Raw genomic sequence first — 15,916 nt, 5'->3', positions numbered from 1 at the left:
TTATGTATGGAATATTCTGTTCAATTCTAGTTACTACAGTCAAAAATGACATTGACAAGCAAGAAAGTATGGTAAAGGACATTGGGTCATACCTTATGAGTACTTGTTAAAAGAAATGGGGATGTTAGTTTGGAGAAGAGATAACTGGTGCTGAAGGGATATGATCAATGCCTTGAAGAATATTAAAGACTTCACCTGGAAGAGAAATTAGAATTTTCCTCTTTGGTCCCATAAGGAAGAACTAGAAGCAATAGGTGGTGGGTAGGAGTTGAAAGGCAAAATTTGGTTTTGAAGGAAAAAACACACCATAATTTTTCACTCTAATTACTGTTGTCCAAAAAATGGAATTGGCTGAGCAAGGAGTGAACTCTTCCAGTTCAAGATATCCAGAAAGAGGCTCAATGACCATTTGTGCATATTGTAGTAGGGATTATATTCATATATGGGTCAGTCATTCATTAACAAATATTAAGCACTTATATTCTAGGCACTATGCTGAACATGACAGATACAAAGAAAGACAAAAGACAGACCCTGTTTTCAAGGAGCTCATGTTTCAAGGGGTGAGACAACATAGAAACAAAATATATGCAGGGTAAATCAACAGAGGGAAGATATGCATTATTATGGGTTGACCTAGATGGTCCCTGTTGCCACTTCTAGTGCTAAAATGCTATTATTCTGCATAACATTTCTATTCTTAGGATTTGGATAGACAAGCATGTGCTTCACAGTTTTCTGCTCTTTAGGACCCTTTGCCTATTACCTTCTGTTAAGGGCTAAAATTCTAGCTAGTCTGTCTAAAATATTTAATGAGTGGTCGCCAATAAATTATAAGCTTTAGCAAGAGTTAGACTTTTAAGCATTTATTAAGGAGAATAAGAATTTGGTAAAGAGAGAAAGGTCTAGATTCCTATCTATTAAAGGGAGAGCGCATTTCTCGCTCCGCTCTCCACCAGAGTCCAGAGGAAAGAAGAGCGAGCCTGAGCGCCAGTCTCTTCCTTCCTCCTCCCACTAGCCCGCGTCACTTCCTGACTCCTGGTCTTGCCCTCAAAGACCTTCCCTTCATGGGCAGAACTCCTCTACAGTAAGTATCCAGCAGGTGGCGTTATTCCAATCGTTACACTTCCAAATGCAAATATTTGACTTGGATGAATGGATTAGGATCTGTGAAGAATAAAGAGAAATAGAAGGAGCAAAATCAAGTTTCTTTCAATTCTAATCTGAGGAACTTGATTTCATAAAACATTTTCTCCCTTGAAGGAAAAGGACATAGTTTTTGTTCTTTCATTGCATACATAGGGCATCTCTCTCATATATGTACATTTCTCTTGTTAGGTATTTGACCCCTTATGCATAACTGGAGTAGAAGTTATAAGAAGAACACAAATGAAGGAAGTATACTGTCTTTGATGTTCTCCACTGAATCCTTTTTGTTTTTTAACAGGATCACATGTTCTGGGTTAGCTGGTTTTTGAGATAGAAGGCTTATAGGGCTAAACTATAAACTTCTTAAAGCCTCATATCTTATATTTCTATTCAAATCCTATTTATTTTTCAAGATTCAACAGAAATGCTGTTGAATTCAATTCAAGATTCAACAGAAATTTTTCATGAAGACATCTCTGAATGTAAATTCAGAAGAAACTTCATTCTCAGATCTCTTATAACACTTTGCATTTCTCTATATTTATTATTATCCATTTTGTATATATTGTAGTAATTAGAAATTATTGGCTTTAGCCTACTATATTTTAAGCTCAGTGAGAACAGAGACCATGTCTATTTCATTGCTTTATACCTTCAATGGATAGAACAGTGCTTGGCACATAGCTTGTTCCTAATAACTGTTTAATTTAATTGAGCTATTTTATAGCTATTCATATACACATCAGTCATAATGTTAATCACATAGAAGATACACAAAAATCTTACTGGTTAAGTGATGGATCTCTTTTCCTTTTTACTTCTGAATAATGGTAGCAACTGATCCTGGGTATAAACACATAGTTTAGATTATGGTCAAAAGCACGGAGGAAAAAATGTGGCATGTTTTTTACTTGATTATATGATAATGATGGGAATGATGATGAAAATGATAGATTTACAACTGATCTTAAAAGGCATCTAGTTCATTGTCCTCTTTTTATAAATGAAATAACTGAGTCCAAGAAAGATGAAGTGGCTTGCCCAATAACAATAAGTTAGTAACAGAGCAAAGAATTTCAAACCTATGTTACCTGATTTTCTGCTTCTGTGCCCATTATTTACAGAATCATAGTATCATAGATAGAGCCATGAGGAGGCACCTTAGAAGTTATCATATCCAACTATTTATTTGTAAATGAGGACACTTAAGAAGGCCTACAGAGATTGAATAATTCTCTTAGGGTCATATAGTGAGTAAATAGTCTGAGGTCAGATTTGAACCCAAGTCTTCCCTAATCTAAGTCCTGTCTATCTATTTCATCATGCTTGGTTTCATCATGATGATGACAGTGCATGGTTATCAAAGAGATGGAAAGAAAATCTGTGATTTAGGGACCTGATTTTATAAGATGAGAAAAACTGCTGCAACTTTATTTTGTTGTTCAGTCATGTCAAAACTCTTTGTGACCCCATTTGGGAATTTCTTGATAAACTGTAGCTTTGTAACTAATGACAAAACATGCCTCCCTTTGTATCTACAGAACTTATCACAATGCCTAGTGCAAAGTAAGCACTTAAATGCTTTTTCACTTATTGAATTGGATATCAAACAATCAAGATGGAGGTCATGAAGGAAGGGGAATCATGATAGATATTGGGTATAAATTTCAAAACCTACTAATGATGAAATAAATGAATAAGTTTCTGTGATATGGATGATAATAATAATAATAGCTAGCATTTATATAGCTCTTCGTGTTTTGGAAAGTATCAGGTATTATCCTTTTTTTTTTTACCTTCACAACTCTTCAAGTTAGGTGCTATTATTATCCTCATTTTAAAGATGAGGAAACCAAGGCACAGAGAGGTTAAGATATTTGCTCACAGTCACACAGCTAATGTGTATCTGAGATCAGATGTGAACTCAGCTCTTCCTGATTCCAAGTCCCACATTTTTTTGGACCAAGCCAGGGGATACTGTGCAGTTGATTCTCCTTGGAACTGTGGATTCCAGGTGGTGGTAAGTTTGTGTTTTTGAAGCAAGGCTAGCTCTTAGGGCTAGCTGAGCTGGAGGCAAATTTAAAGTTTGAGTTGGTTTTTGTTCAAGCCAGGCTTATTTGGGGTTCCTGGGGCCTTTTTGCCCTAGAGATTTAGATTCTAATCATCTGAGAAGTGGGTCATATCTTTCACTTTCTCCATCCCCTTTTTTATTGTCCCTGGCTCTATTAACTTCACCTGTGTTGTAGATTTGTTCCCATTAATAAAACCTGATTTGTTTGTGGAAAAGAGGCTGTTAATTTCCTTTCTTATCAGTCTTAGTGAAATAACTAAAAAAGGCAGTTTGGAAGGGAGGAAACTCTGGACCTAAGATCTCTCATTACTTTCTGAACCCCAATATTATGGTGAACCACCCAATTAACTCTCCCCATACTAAATTTGGCCCATACAGAGTTAACACACCTAACTTTTCAAATCTTAAAGTGCTATATAAATGCAACCTATTATTCATTATTATTATTATCTCATTTGCTTACCAAAACAACTGTGCAATAATTACAAGTTATTCTTATCCCCTTTTATAGATGAGAAATTTCAATCTTAAGAGAGTTTAAGTGACTTGTTCAGGGCCATATTCTAATTATCAAAAACAGGATTGAGACATAGATTTTCTGAACTTTAGGTCTAGTACTTTCTCCACTACACTACATAGCCAACTTTAGGTACCACTTATCTGTGAAAATCTGATTCTTGCCTCAGTACTGTTTACTCCCACCTCAAATTATCTTATGATAATTTGTCTTCAAAATATTGTATCATCCCTGTAGAATCTAAGTATCTTGATGGCAGATACTATTCTGCTTTTAGCTTTGTATTTCCTCTGTACTACAATATAAATTGAATACACAGTAGACCCTTTATATATATGTGTATATATATATATGTGTGTGTGTGTGTGTGTGTATGTATATGTATATGTATCTAGATATAGATATAGATATAGATAGATAGATAGATATTCATTGTACTTCACTGAAGTATGGGCCAGCTGGTGATACCTACCTTAAAAGACTGTCCTGTGGAAAAATATCTTCAAGTCTTAAAACTATAAAAGTAAGTTATTACTGTTGCTGTTGTTTTGTGCCTTTGCAATTATTTTCAAGAGGCAGCTAGGTAGTACAGTGGATAGAGCACTGGTGCTGGAGTCAGGAGGACCAGAGTTCAAATATGGTCTCAGATGCTTGAGACATAATAGCTGTATGACTCTGTGCAAGTCACTTAACCCCAATTGCCTCACCATATATGTGTGTGTGTGTGTGTGTGTATGTGTGTATGTATGTATGTATATATGTATACACACACACATATATACATATGTGTGTATGTATGTGTATACATAAGTATATATTCATTTATTCATTCATTTATTTGTTTGCTTATTTATTTTTTTCCCCTTTCAGGAGTATGGTTCAATCTGTTATATTCTTTGTAAATCTAATCCTAAACTTCTGGGTGAAAATTGTGCTGACACAATTATAATTGGTGTAGAATAGAGGTGTCAAACTCAATAGTACCCAAAAATTGCTCAAACTAGATTAAAATGAAATTAGGAAATGTTTTATAAAATAAATATAATACAATACAACATAGATAGTGTTAACTTGTGGTTTTCTGTTTCTATTTGAATTTGATATCACTGGTGTAGAATACTTAAGAAACTAAAATTTATAAATATTCTTTTTTTGGAAAAGTCAATGAGGATTCCATCAAAGAAAGTTCATAATTGTTTGCAACAGTCTAAGGAGGTGTCATAGCCACAGTATGATATCAACTAATGAAAAAAGTACTAGACTGTATTCAGCAGGCCTAGGTTTGAATCTTATAATTTATATGACTTTTGGAAAGTCATTTCACAGAGATGAGTCTTAGTTTCCTCATCTATAGGGTTTAGAGGCTCAGCTCTAATACCAGTACTTTCTTCAGGTTGGATGCTGTGATGAAATGGACCACTCACAAATGACTTGACCATTAAAAAAAGAGGTTTGCTTTGCCTTAACAAAGTAAGAATATGCAACAAGAATATGGTGGCACTTGGTTTGTCTGCTTGCTCTTTTAGTCTCCATTTGAAACTGTGTCTAGCCAGTAAGCCAGGTATCCAACAAGTGTGAGAAGCCTGGGTGGCACATGATGATGACTCTTTAAATCCCTACATCAGGAAGCTGTGTGAGGGAAGCTGAGGCCAAAGGAAATTGTGTTAGGAAAAATCTGGTGGCATCACACTAGTTAATGCTAACTATCTCATATGGTTGGAAGTGGAGGAACAAGTGAGTGATGATATGGGAAATGCTGTGTAAAAAATGGTAAAGCACAATCCATAACAAAAATGTCAGTTTTTATTATTATGAAATATTATTATATGTAATATGCAATATAACAATATTATTATGAAATATTATTATATGTAATATTATATGTAATAATATTGGCTTATAACTGACACAAATTTTTGTGCTCTTCCTATTCCCACATATATGTGGTAATAGTTGCCCTTTATGCACTTTGTGAGAGGGGTGGGGAACAAATATTACTTGGAAATCTGAGAGAATATGTTAGCTCAGATATGGAGGAGGAGAGACCTTATTCCAGGGTCTGAGTGGGGCAAAGTTGGTCTGTCTCTGTGGTGTGTGCTGCTTCCTACCTCCATTCCACTAAATATCTTACACCACAGAGTTAAATTTTTTTTTAATTTACTCTACCACACATCCTGAAACTCAAATTAGACTTTCATTAAAATTAGCAGGCAAACACCTTTAAATATTCAGGTACCTCTGGGAGTTTCAAGGTGCTACCAGTCATTCACACTTACATGTAAATTAGTTTATTCCCATGCTCGACTTTCAATAGCCAGCTGAGATCTATATGTTAAGTTTGATTGGGAACTGTAGATAATATTTTCTCAGTGAGAAGTGGTTGGGATGTGGGATCAAGACGATTTAGAGTAGCAGGCTATTCGGGGGTGGGGGCATCTTCAGGGAAGGATTACAGGAGTTTAGAAAGGTTTGAAGAAGACCTAGCAGTGTGCCAAAAAAAAAAAACCCCAAAACAAAAAAAAACAAAACAAAACTTAACCCATTTTCATATTTTGTCTAAAGTCAAATTGGCATTTAGAAAAAGGGGAAGACATTTACCTTTTCCTTTTCTATCCTACCCTACATGGGCACCTGTTCCAAGGAGCCAGAACTCACTTGAGTTCTATTTATGGCAGTGAGGTGGCACAGTAGATAGAAGGTTGAATAGGAAGTTAGAAGGACTGAGTTCAATTCCAGTCATTGACATGTGAACTTGGACAAATCACTTAATCCATCAACCTCAGTTTTCTCATCTGCAAAATGATAACAATAGCACCTACTCCAAAGAATTATTAAAAAGACCAACTGTGGTAATGTGATCTGCCAACAAAGTGCTACATAAATTCTGTTATTGTTGTTGTTAATGCCCTACTCAGCTACCTTGTGCAAGTTGTTTAAGAAATAGACCCAAAGGCCTTTGTTTGCCTTTGTTTAGTGGGGGGTGGGAAAAATATGTTTTAATCTCAAAGCAATTGTCTTCTAAATTAATTTTCAATAATAAATTGAGGACTGTTTCATAGCTAATATAAACAAATACCCATGAATCAAGAAATTACAACTTAGCACCTACTTATATACCAATACTAATTTGATTAAATAATGTAAGGGATAGGTACTAAACTAGTGAATTCATCTGCAAAAAGAGATCCCTCTACCAGAGCACACTGGTAACTTCATTGAATCTTAGAGAGTTGTATAGAATAACGACTTACCCTGGTGCCATAGGTACTATTTGTAGGAGGCTAGGCATGAATCCTGGTCTTCTGGATTCTGAGGTCAGCCTCTTACCACTATGCCAGTCATTTTCATGTTGTGAAATATGAAAGAGAATTATATGACATAGCTTCTGTCCTGCAGGACCTTACAATCTAGTCTGCAGAAAAAAAAAAAATATATATATATATATTTACTTATAAATTGAATGCTAGTTATTGAAATGAGAATAATAAAAATTCTTCTTTGAGACGATCAGAAAAAAAATACTTCCAATATACATTTAAATTTCCCTAATGCATTCTTTATGGGAGAGATATGAGTAACAGTGATATTACCTTATCAGTAGCTACAAAATAGTTCTTACAATTATACTATCTTCACTTTTCAAGATTTATTTCTTCTGGTAAAGAAAGCCAATTGTTTCCTGGGATATTTATTTCTCAGACACAGACTTTGATTTTACTGCAGTGATATCCTATGAGGAATCTTCTTCATTTTCATGTTTCATTTTCAATATATTTTCCTGAAGAAAAATTATTTTCTAGAGGCACATATTTCTTCTGAAATGCAGATGAGTGACTAAGGGCATCCTTCATGAGGCCCTTGGTGACTGAAGTTTGCTTTTCTTTTAGCTTGCTTAGGTCAAATCTAATTTCAATAGATTGTGATCATATTGGCTTCCCAGAATATTAGCCCTCAGATTTGATTGAAATGCACAACCAGAGGAAAGCAATAACTATTTTTTTCTGATGCCAAATATCTGTATATCCCTAAATATGAGAGATCTAGGTAAATGAAGGGAACAAAGCCAAGGATGCCTGGCATATGGTACTTGTCTAAGCTAAACAGACCCAAATTGGAAGGTGGGAGGAGTCTGGATCACTAGGAATTACTGAGCAGTTAGGGAGCCTGAAGGAAGACTATGGTTTGGGAAGAGGAGCAACTAATATTAGTTCTGTCATCTTCACAAATTGTCTGGGGACTGACCCATACATACATACACAAACATGAATACATACACATATCCATATACATATCATGTATATGTGTGTGTGAAGATGTAAATAAATCTAGATGTTTTGAGAATGGCATAACCCTGTTCTTTAACAAGCTGGATAATTGAAACATGGTTAAAGAAGAGAGCAGTATATTTCCTTTGCTGTGAGGATGTAAGCCATTATTCTATTGACTCATCCTCATTCTAACCCTCACCTCCATTCCCGTTGTAGATTTGGGACTTTACATTCAATGTTAAGTTAGGTTGACTTATATGTGTTTTCAATGTTCCAATATATGCCTCTGTTCATTATGCTTGTTAACATCACTGTTGCTTGCCTTATATGAGACATTCCAAAAGGAAAATGACAGTGAAATCTTTTTTTCCAGTTCTTAGCAAATATTCCATGCGTATAGGAAATTAATTAGATACTCTTTGTTGATATATTGTATAGGAACATGAATTTAGAGTTGGATAGGACTTTAGAGGCTAAGGACAATGAAGTTATTTGCCCAAACCATGGGTAGTAAGTGACAAAAGTGGGATTTGAACCCAGTATTCTAATTGCAAATTCATTGCTCTTTTCACTGTACTTTTCACTACTTCAGCTTTCTTTACAACTAGCCTGAATGCTACCTCTTACCAGAAGTTTGTTCTGATTTTCGCTTTTTTCCAGTTCCTTCCCTATTGCATAATTGCTTTTTAACATATTTTAATATATCTTATATTTACTTATCTATTCATCTTGTATTTGTGAAGTTAATGTTTGGTTTCTACTCAAGTAATATGTAACATTGATATTCCATTTCATATACATTATTTGAACTCTATAACAGCACTGTTAGGCAAGTACTACAAATACAATGATCCATGTTTTACAGATGAAGAAAATGAGGCTCAGAAATTATGTGACTTGCAAGTAGCTACATAGTTAGTAAACACTGGAGGCAAGTTTCAAATCCACTTCTATAAAGGGAGATATATCCTGGCTCCAAATTCAGTTCTTATTTTTCTATAACACTCTGGCTCTGCTTCTTCGTGTCCTAATAGTGTCCAACCAAGTTAGGGCATCTAGAAGGAACTTTGGTTTTTTTAAATTTTTTTTTAAATAAAAGTATTTTATTATTTTCCAGTTACATGTAGAAACAGTTTTCAAGGTTTTTTATATAAGATTTACAATTTCAAGTTTTTCTCCCTCCCTATCCTCCCTCCCCACCTCCCCTAGACAGCAGGCAATCTGATATAGGTTATATATATATATATATATATATATATATATATATATATATATATATATATATATATATATATATATATATATATATATATATATATATGTGTGTGTGTATATATATATATATATATATATATATATGTGTATATATATATATATAACATTAAACATATTTCTGTATTAGTAATGTATATGTGAAGGATCAGAGCACAAAGGAAAACCCTGGAATCAGAAAACCAACAGCATCAAAAACAAAAGAAATACTATGGTCCAATCAGCATGCATATTCCACAGGTCCTTTTTTCCCCCTGGATTTGGAGAGCCTTTTCCATTATGAGTCCTTTGGAAAATTCTTATTCCATTGGATTGGTGAGAAGAATCTAATCTATCACAGTTGATCAACACATAATGTTGATGATACTGTGTATAATATTCTTCTGGTTCTGTTCATCTCACTCATCATCAGTTCATGCAAGTTTTCCAGGTTTCTCTGAACTCCACCTGCTCATTTTTTCTTACAGCACAATAGAATTCTATTACATTCATATACCACAACTTGTTCAGTCATTCCCCAATTGATGGACATCCTCTCGATTTCCAATTCCTTGCCACCACAAAAAAGAGCAGCTATAAATATTTTTTTTACATGTGGGTCCTTTTCTCCTCTCCATGATCTCCCTGGGAAAAATACCCAATAGTGGTATTGCTGGGTCAAAGGGTGTGCACAGCTTTATAGCCCTTGGGGCATAATTCCAAATTGCTCTCCAGAGTGGTTGGATCAGTTCACAGCTCCACCAACAATGCATTAGTGTTCCAATTTTCCCACAGCTTTTCCAACATTCATTATTTTCCTTTTTAGAATTTTTATTTTTAGAATTTTAGAATTTTTAGAATTTTAGAATTAGAATAGGCAAGGAGGAAACAAAACCATCACTCTTTGAAGATGATATGATGGTATATATAGAAAATTCTAGAGAATAAACTCAAAAATTACTGGAAACATTTAACAACTTTAGCAAAGTAGGAGGTTATAAAATAAATCCATATAAATCATTAGCATTTCTATACCTGACCAACAAAGTTCAGCAGCAAGAGATAGAAAAAGAAATTCCATTTGAAGTAATGGTAGATAATATAAAATACTTGGGAGTCTATTTGCCAAGACAAACCCAGGAACTCTATGAACACAACTACCAAACACTCTTCACACAAATCAAATCAGATCAAAATAATTGGAAAGATATTAATTGCTCATGGATAGGCTGAGCTAATATAATAAAAATGACAATTCTACCTAAATTAATGTACTTATTCAGTTCCATACCAACCAGACTACTTAAAAATTATTTTATAGAGCTAGAAAAAATAATAACAAAATTCATCTGGAAAAACAAAAAATCAAGAATATCCAGGGAAATAATGAAAAAAAAATTCACGGGAAGGTGGGTTAGCTATACCAAATCTAGAGCTCTACTATAAAGTGGCAGTCATCAAAACTATCTGGTACCTGCTAAGAAATAGAGTGGAGGACCAATGGAATAGGCTAGGTACAGGAGACACAGTAGTAAATGACATTAGTAATGTACTGTTTAATAAACCCAAAGACCCCAGCTTCTGGGATAGGAATTCAGTATTTGACAAAAATTGCTGGGAAAACTGGAAGAAAGTATGGCAGAAATTAGGTATAGACCAACATCTGACACCTTATACTAAAATAAGGTCAAAATGGGTACATGATTTAGACATAAGATGTGATACCATAGGTAAATTAGGAGAAAAAGGAATAGTCTACCTTTCAGATTTTTGGAAAGTAGAGCAGCTTATGACCAAACAAGCGATAGAGAATATTATGAAATGCAAAATGGATGACTTTTATTACATTAAATTTAAAAGTTTTTGTACAAACAGAAGCAATGCATCCAAAATTAGAAGGGATGCAGATAATTGGGAAACAATCTTTATGGCCAGTACCTCTGATAAAGGCCTCATTTCTAAAATACATGGGGAACAAAATCAAATTTATATGAATCCAAGTCATTCCCCAATTGAGAAATGGTCCAAGGATATGAACAGCAAGTTTTCTGATGAAGAAATCAAAGCTATCTATTCCCATATGAAAAAATGTTCTAAATCACTATTGATTAGAGAGATGCAAATTAAAACAACTCTAAGGTACCACCTGACACCTATCAGATTGGCTAATATGACAAAAAATAGAACTTAATAAATACTTCTGAGTATTGAATAAATGAACTCAGAGTATCTATTATATTAATATTATTAGCTCAGGGTTCTGGAGAATTCAGCCTGTAAAAATGAAGATAGCGGGAAGTATGACAGTTCTTTTTATACATTTGAAGGTCTGCAGTTAGAGAATTCTGAGATTATAGGATTTAATGTTGGAAAGGAATTTTGGGATCATAGTTAAACCTTTTTTTTTTTATAGATGATGAAACTGAGTCCCAGAAAGGTGATGTGATCTGCCTAAATTCACATAGGTAGTGAGAGAACTGAGTTTCAAACCCCAGTTTTAATATAGAAAAGGAATTAGGTTTATTAGCTATGTCTTCCTGGTGAAGGAGTAAGACCACTAAATAGGTGTTCTTAGGAGGCTGATTTTGTTTCAAAACTTAGAAAAACTACCTTTTAATATCATGAGCCCCTTGACCCTGATGTGATATAAGCAGGGGATAGATGTCCCCTTTTAGTTTTGTTTTATATAAAAGTCCCACGTTAGATTAGCCTATATCACCTCAAAGGTCCATTTGATATTTATAGTTCAGTATTTTATTATTTTCCAGTTACATATAAGGATAGTTTTCAACCTTTGTTTTCACAGGATTTTAGTTGCAAATTTTTTCTCACCCTCCCTTCCCTCTCTCCTCCCCAAGACAGAAAGCAATCTAATATAGGTTATATATGTGCAATCACATTAAACATATTTCTGCATTAGTCTTACTGTGAAAGAAAAGTCAGCGAACAAGGGAAAAACCTCAAAAAAGAAGGAAAATAAACCATCCCCAAAGTAGAAACAGTATGGTTCAATCTGCATTCATAAACCACAGTTCTTTTTTCTGGATGTTGAGAACATTTTCTATCATGAAGTTCTTCGAAATTGTTTTGGACCTTTGCATTGCTAAAAAGAGCCAAGTCTATCACTATTGTTCATCACACAATGTTGCTCTTACTGTGTACAATGTTCTCCTGGTTCTGTTCCTCTCAGTCAGGATCAGTTCATGTAAGTCCTTCCAGGTTTCTCTGAACTCCTCCTGCTCATAATTATTTTTCAAAATAATTTTTTAAAACTTTGTGTTCCAAATTCTCTTATTCATTACCTTCTCGACCATCCCTATGAAATCCAGCAATTTAATATAAGTCATACATGTGTAGCCATGCAAAACATTTTCTCATCAGTCAGGTTGTGAATGAAAACAAACAAAATACCTCTAGAAAGAAGAGATAACAAATAAAATTATGCTTCGATCTGTATTCAGTTCAGATCCATCAGTTCTTCCTCTGTTGATGGTTTGAATTTTTCTTATGTCCTTCTGATATCATCCTGTTCATGATTTCTTTCACAGTTACTATTGCTAACTGTATTACCCTCCATCTTATTCCCTCCCCTTGATATTTACTTTATTTTCTATCTCCCTTCACCCTATCCTTCCTCGAAAGTATTTTGCTTTTAACTACTCCCTTCTCCAATCTGCCCTTTCTTTCTTCATCTCTCCCCCCTTATCTCCTTCCCCTCTCACTTTCTCTCATGGTACAATATATTACTATACCCACTTGGATGTGTATGTTATTCTCTTTTTAAGCCAATTCTGATGAGAGTAAGGTTCACTCACTACCCTGCTCCTTCCCTAACTTCCCCTCCACTCCATAAGCTTTTTCTTGTTTCTTTTATATGAGCTACTTTTCCCCAATCCATATCTCCCTTTCCCCCTTTTTCCAGTGCATTCCTCTTACCCCTTAACTTTATTTTGAAGATGGCATCATGAGTCAACTAGGTGACACAGTGGACAAAGCACCAGCCCTGGGCCCAGGAGGCCCAGAGCCCACATCTGGCCCCAGATATAAGCCACGCCTCCGTGTCTGCCCCACAAAAAGCAAGGATAAACAAAAAATAAATGCTTTACAGATATCATCCCTTTATGTTTAGTTCATACCTGTGCATTCTAAGTATATTCCTTTCAGCTGCTCTAATACTGAGAAAGTTCTTATGAGTTTGAAGTATTATCTTCCCTTGTAGGAATGTAAACAATTTAATCTTTTAATATCCCTCATGATTTCTTTTTCCTGTTTACCTTTTTTATGCTTCTCTCAGGTCTTGTATTTGAAAGTCAAATTTCTATTCAGTTCAGGTCTTTTCAACACAAATGTCTGAAAGTCCTCTTTTTCATTGAAGTCCCATTTCCCCCCCTGAATGATTATAAACAGTTTTGCTGGGTAGGTGATTTTGGGCTGTAGTCCCAGTTCCTTTGCCCTCAAGAATATCATATTCCATGCCCTCTGGTCCTTCAATGTAGATACTGCTAGATCTTGTATTATCCTTACTGTGGCTCCACAGTATTTGAATTCCTTTTTTTCTAGCTGCTTGCAATATTTTCTCCTTGACCTGGGATATCAGGAATTTGGCTATAATATTCCTGGAGGTTTTCCTTTTGGGATCTTTTTCAGGAGTTGGTCAGTGGATTATTTCAATTTCTATTTTACCTTATGCTTCTAGAATATCAGGGCAATTTTCGCTAATTTCTGGGAAGGTGATAGCTAAACTTTTATTTTGGTCATGCTTTTCAGGTAGTCCAGTGATTTTAAATTCTCATGGATCTATTTTCCTGGTCAGCTGTTTTTTTTTTTTCCCCCAAGGAAACATTTCATATCACACTCTATTTTTTTATTCAGTAGGATTTGTTTTACTGTGTCTTGGTTTCTCACAAAGTCACTAGCTTTTATTTGTTCAATCCTAATTATTAGGTACTTATTTTCTTCAGAGTGCTTTTGTATCTCCTTTCCCATTTAGCTTTTCAAGCTGTTGACTTTTCTCATTGCTTTCCTGCATCACTCTCATTTCTCTTTCCTCCATCTCTCTAAATTTTCCTCCTATCTCTCCTACTTTCTCTTCAAAGTCCCTTTTGAGTGCTTCCATGACCTGAGATCAATTCATATTTTTCTTGGAAGCTTTGGATGTTGGAGCTTTTACTTTGTTATTATATTCATGTGAGGGTATATTCTGGTCTAATTCTCCCCTAAAAAAGTTGGCTGTTGTCCACTGTCTTTTTTGCCTGCTCATCTCAACGTGGAAGCATATGTCTGATTGAAATATGATTCTCATAGTCAGAAGCTTGGCATGCATGTGCCCTTCCCCCACTTGGCCAGCACCACTGGATTCAGGCTACTGGTTCAGAACCAGAGTGCTTTGCCCCAACTCTAGCAGAGACTGTAGCCAGTTCACCCTGGCCAACCTCCAAACCCCCTCACTGGTCCGCAAGGTAAACCTCAGAAGAAGCCACTGGTGCCAAAGACTCTGAGGCATTAGAGGTGCAGTCTGTGCAGTCTGTTCCTGGCTGGGTCCAGACTGCATGCTGAGCTCCTCTCTCAGCCCAATGAACAGGTGATCCAGTTGCAGTCTTTGGTTGGAAAATAGTCTCACTTTATTCTTATATGAGTTAGGATTATCTGGGTGGTTTTTTTTATGGCATTTTTTGGGAGTGAGTGGATGGGTTTATTGGGAGCTTGCAGGAGTCACAGCCTATCCTCTGCCATCTTGGCTCTGCCCCGGTCCATTTGACATTTAAGATTCTGTGATTCTGCAGTAATATTTAATTGTGATTTTTAAAAATCATGACATAGTGAAATATGTTTCATGGCTCATGGATTTCAGAAAAGGAATTTTGTTTTCTGTTTAACTTTGCAATAATTTCAAGGGAAATATGATGCTACTGAGTTGTATTCATGTTTCTAGACCTACTGTCAGTATATTTTTCTAATAGACTTTTAAAATCAAAATTATATGATGATTTGATAGGTTCATGTTATAGAGAACCTTGGGGGAAAATATAGCCTTTGATATTGTTTTAGAGTGCATTTTATAGAAGTCCCTAGCCATCAAAATAGCTATACAATAAAACAACATAGACTTTGATGGGGCTGAGCTCCTTCCTGTTTACTTTTCCCCTCAGTACAGTGTTAGCAGTTCTATTTCCATTTCATCTACCTAGGAGTAGGCAAGATTTTGTTTGGATTTGAATGATCTCTCTTCCTATAAATTTTCTTCATGTGTTTTGCACACAGAGATAAGGACTACATTAGACCTATGATTTTATTGGCATATAGGACTCCCAAGAAAGGAAACAACATTTATCAATACACCCAGCACCTTCCCTGCAACCTACAGACTTAGAGAATTGACCAGACTACTGAGTGGTGAAGTGACCTGACACTTAGTGGTGAAATGACTTGACACTTGACATATGTCAAGGGCAGGACTTAAAATGACATCTTTCTGGCTGGGAAACCAACCCAGTATACATTAAGCCAGACTCCCTCTGTTTTGTGACTTGCCTAGGATCACATAGCAAGTAACAATCTGAGGCTAAATCAGTCTTTCTGAATCCAGCCACCTAGCTGCCACAGGGATATTCTGAGCAAGATTAATTTATTAATTGACATGTATAACTTAACAAAATGAGT

Source organism: Dromiciops gliroides, chromosome 1 (assembly GCF_019393635.1).
Source record: "Dromiciops gliroides isolate mDroGli1 chromosome 1, mDroGli1.pri, whole genome shotgun sequence".
Taxonomy (NCBI): domain Eukaryota; kingdom Metazoa; phylum Chordata; class Mammalia; order Microbiotheria; family Microbiotheriidae; genus Dromiciops; species Dromiciops gliroides.
The sequence above is the reverse complement of the archived record's forward strand: the minus strand, read 5'-3'. Positions refer to the sequence as shown.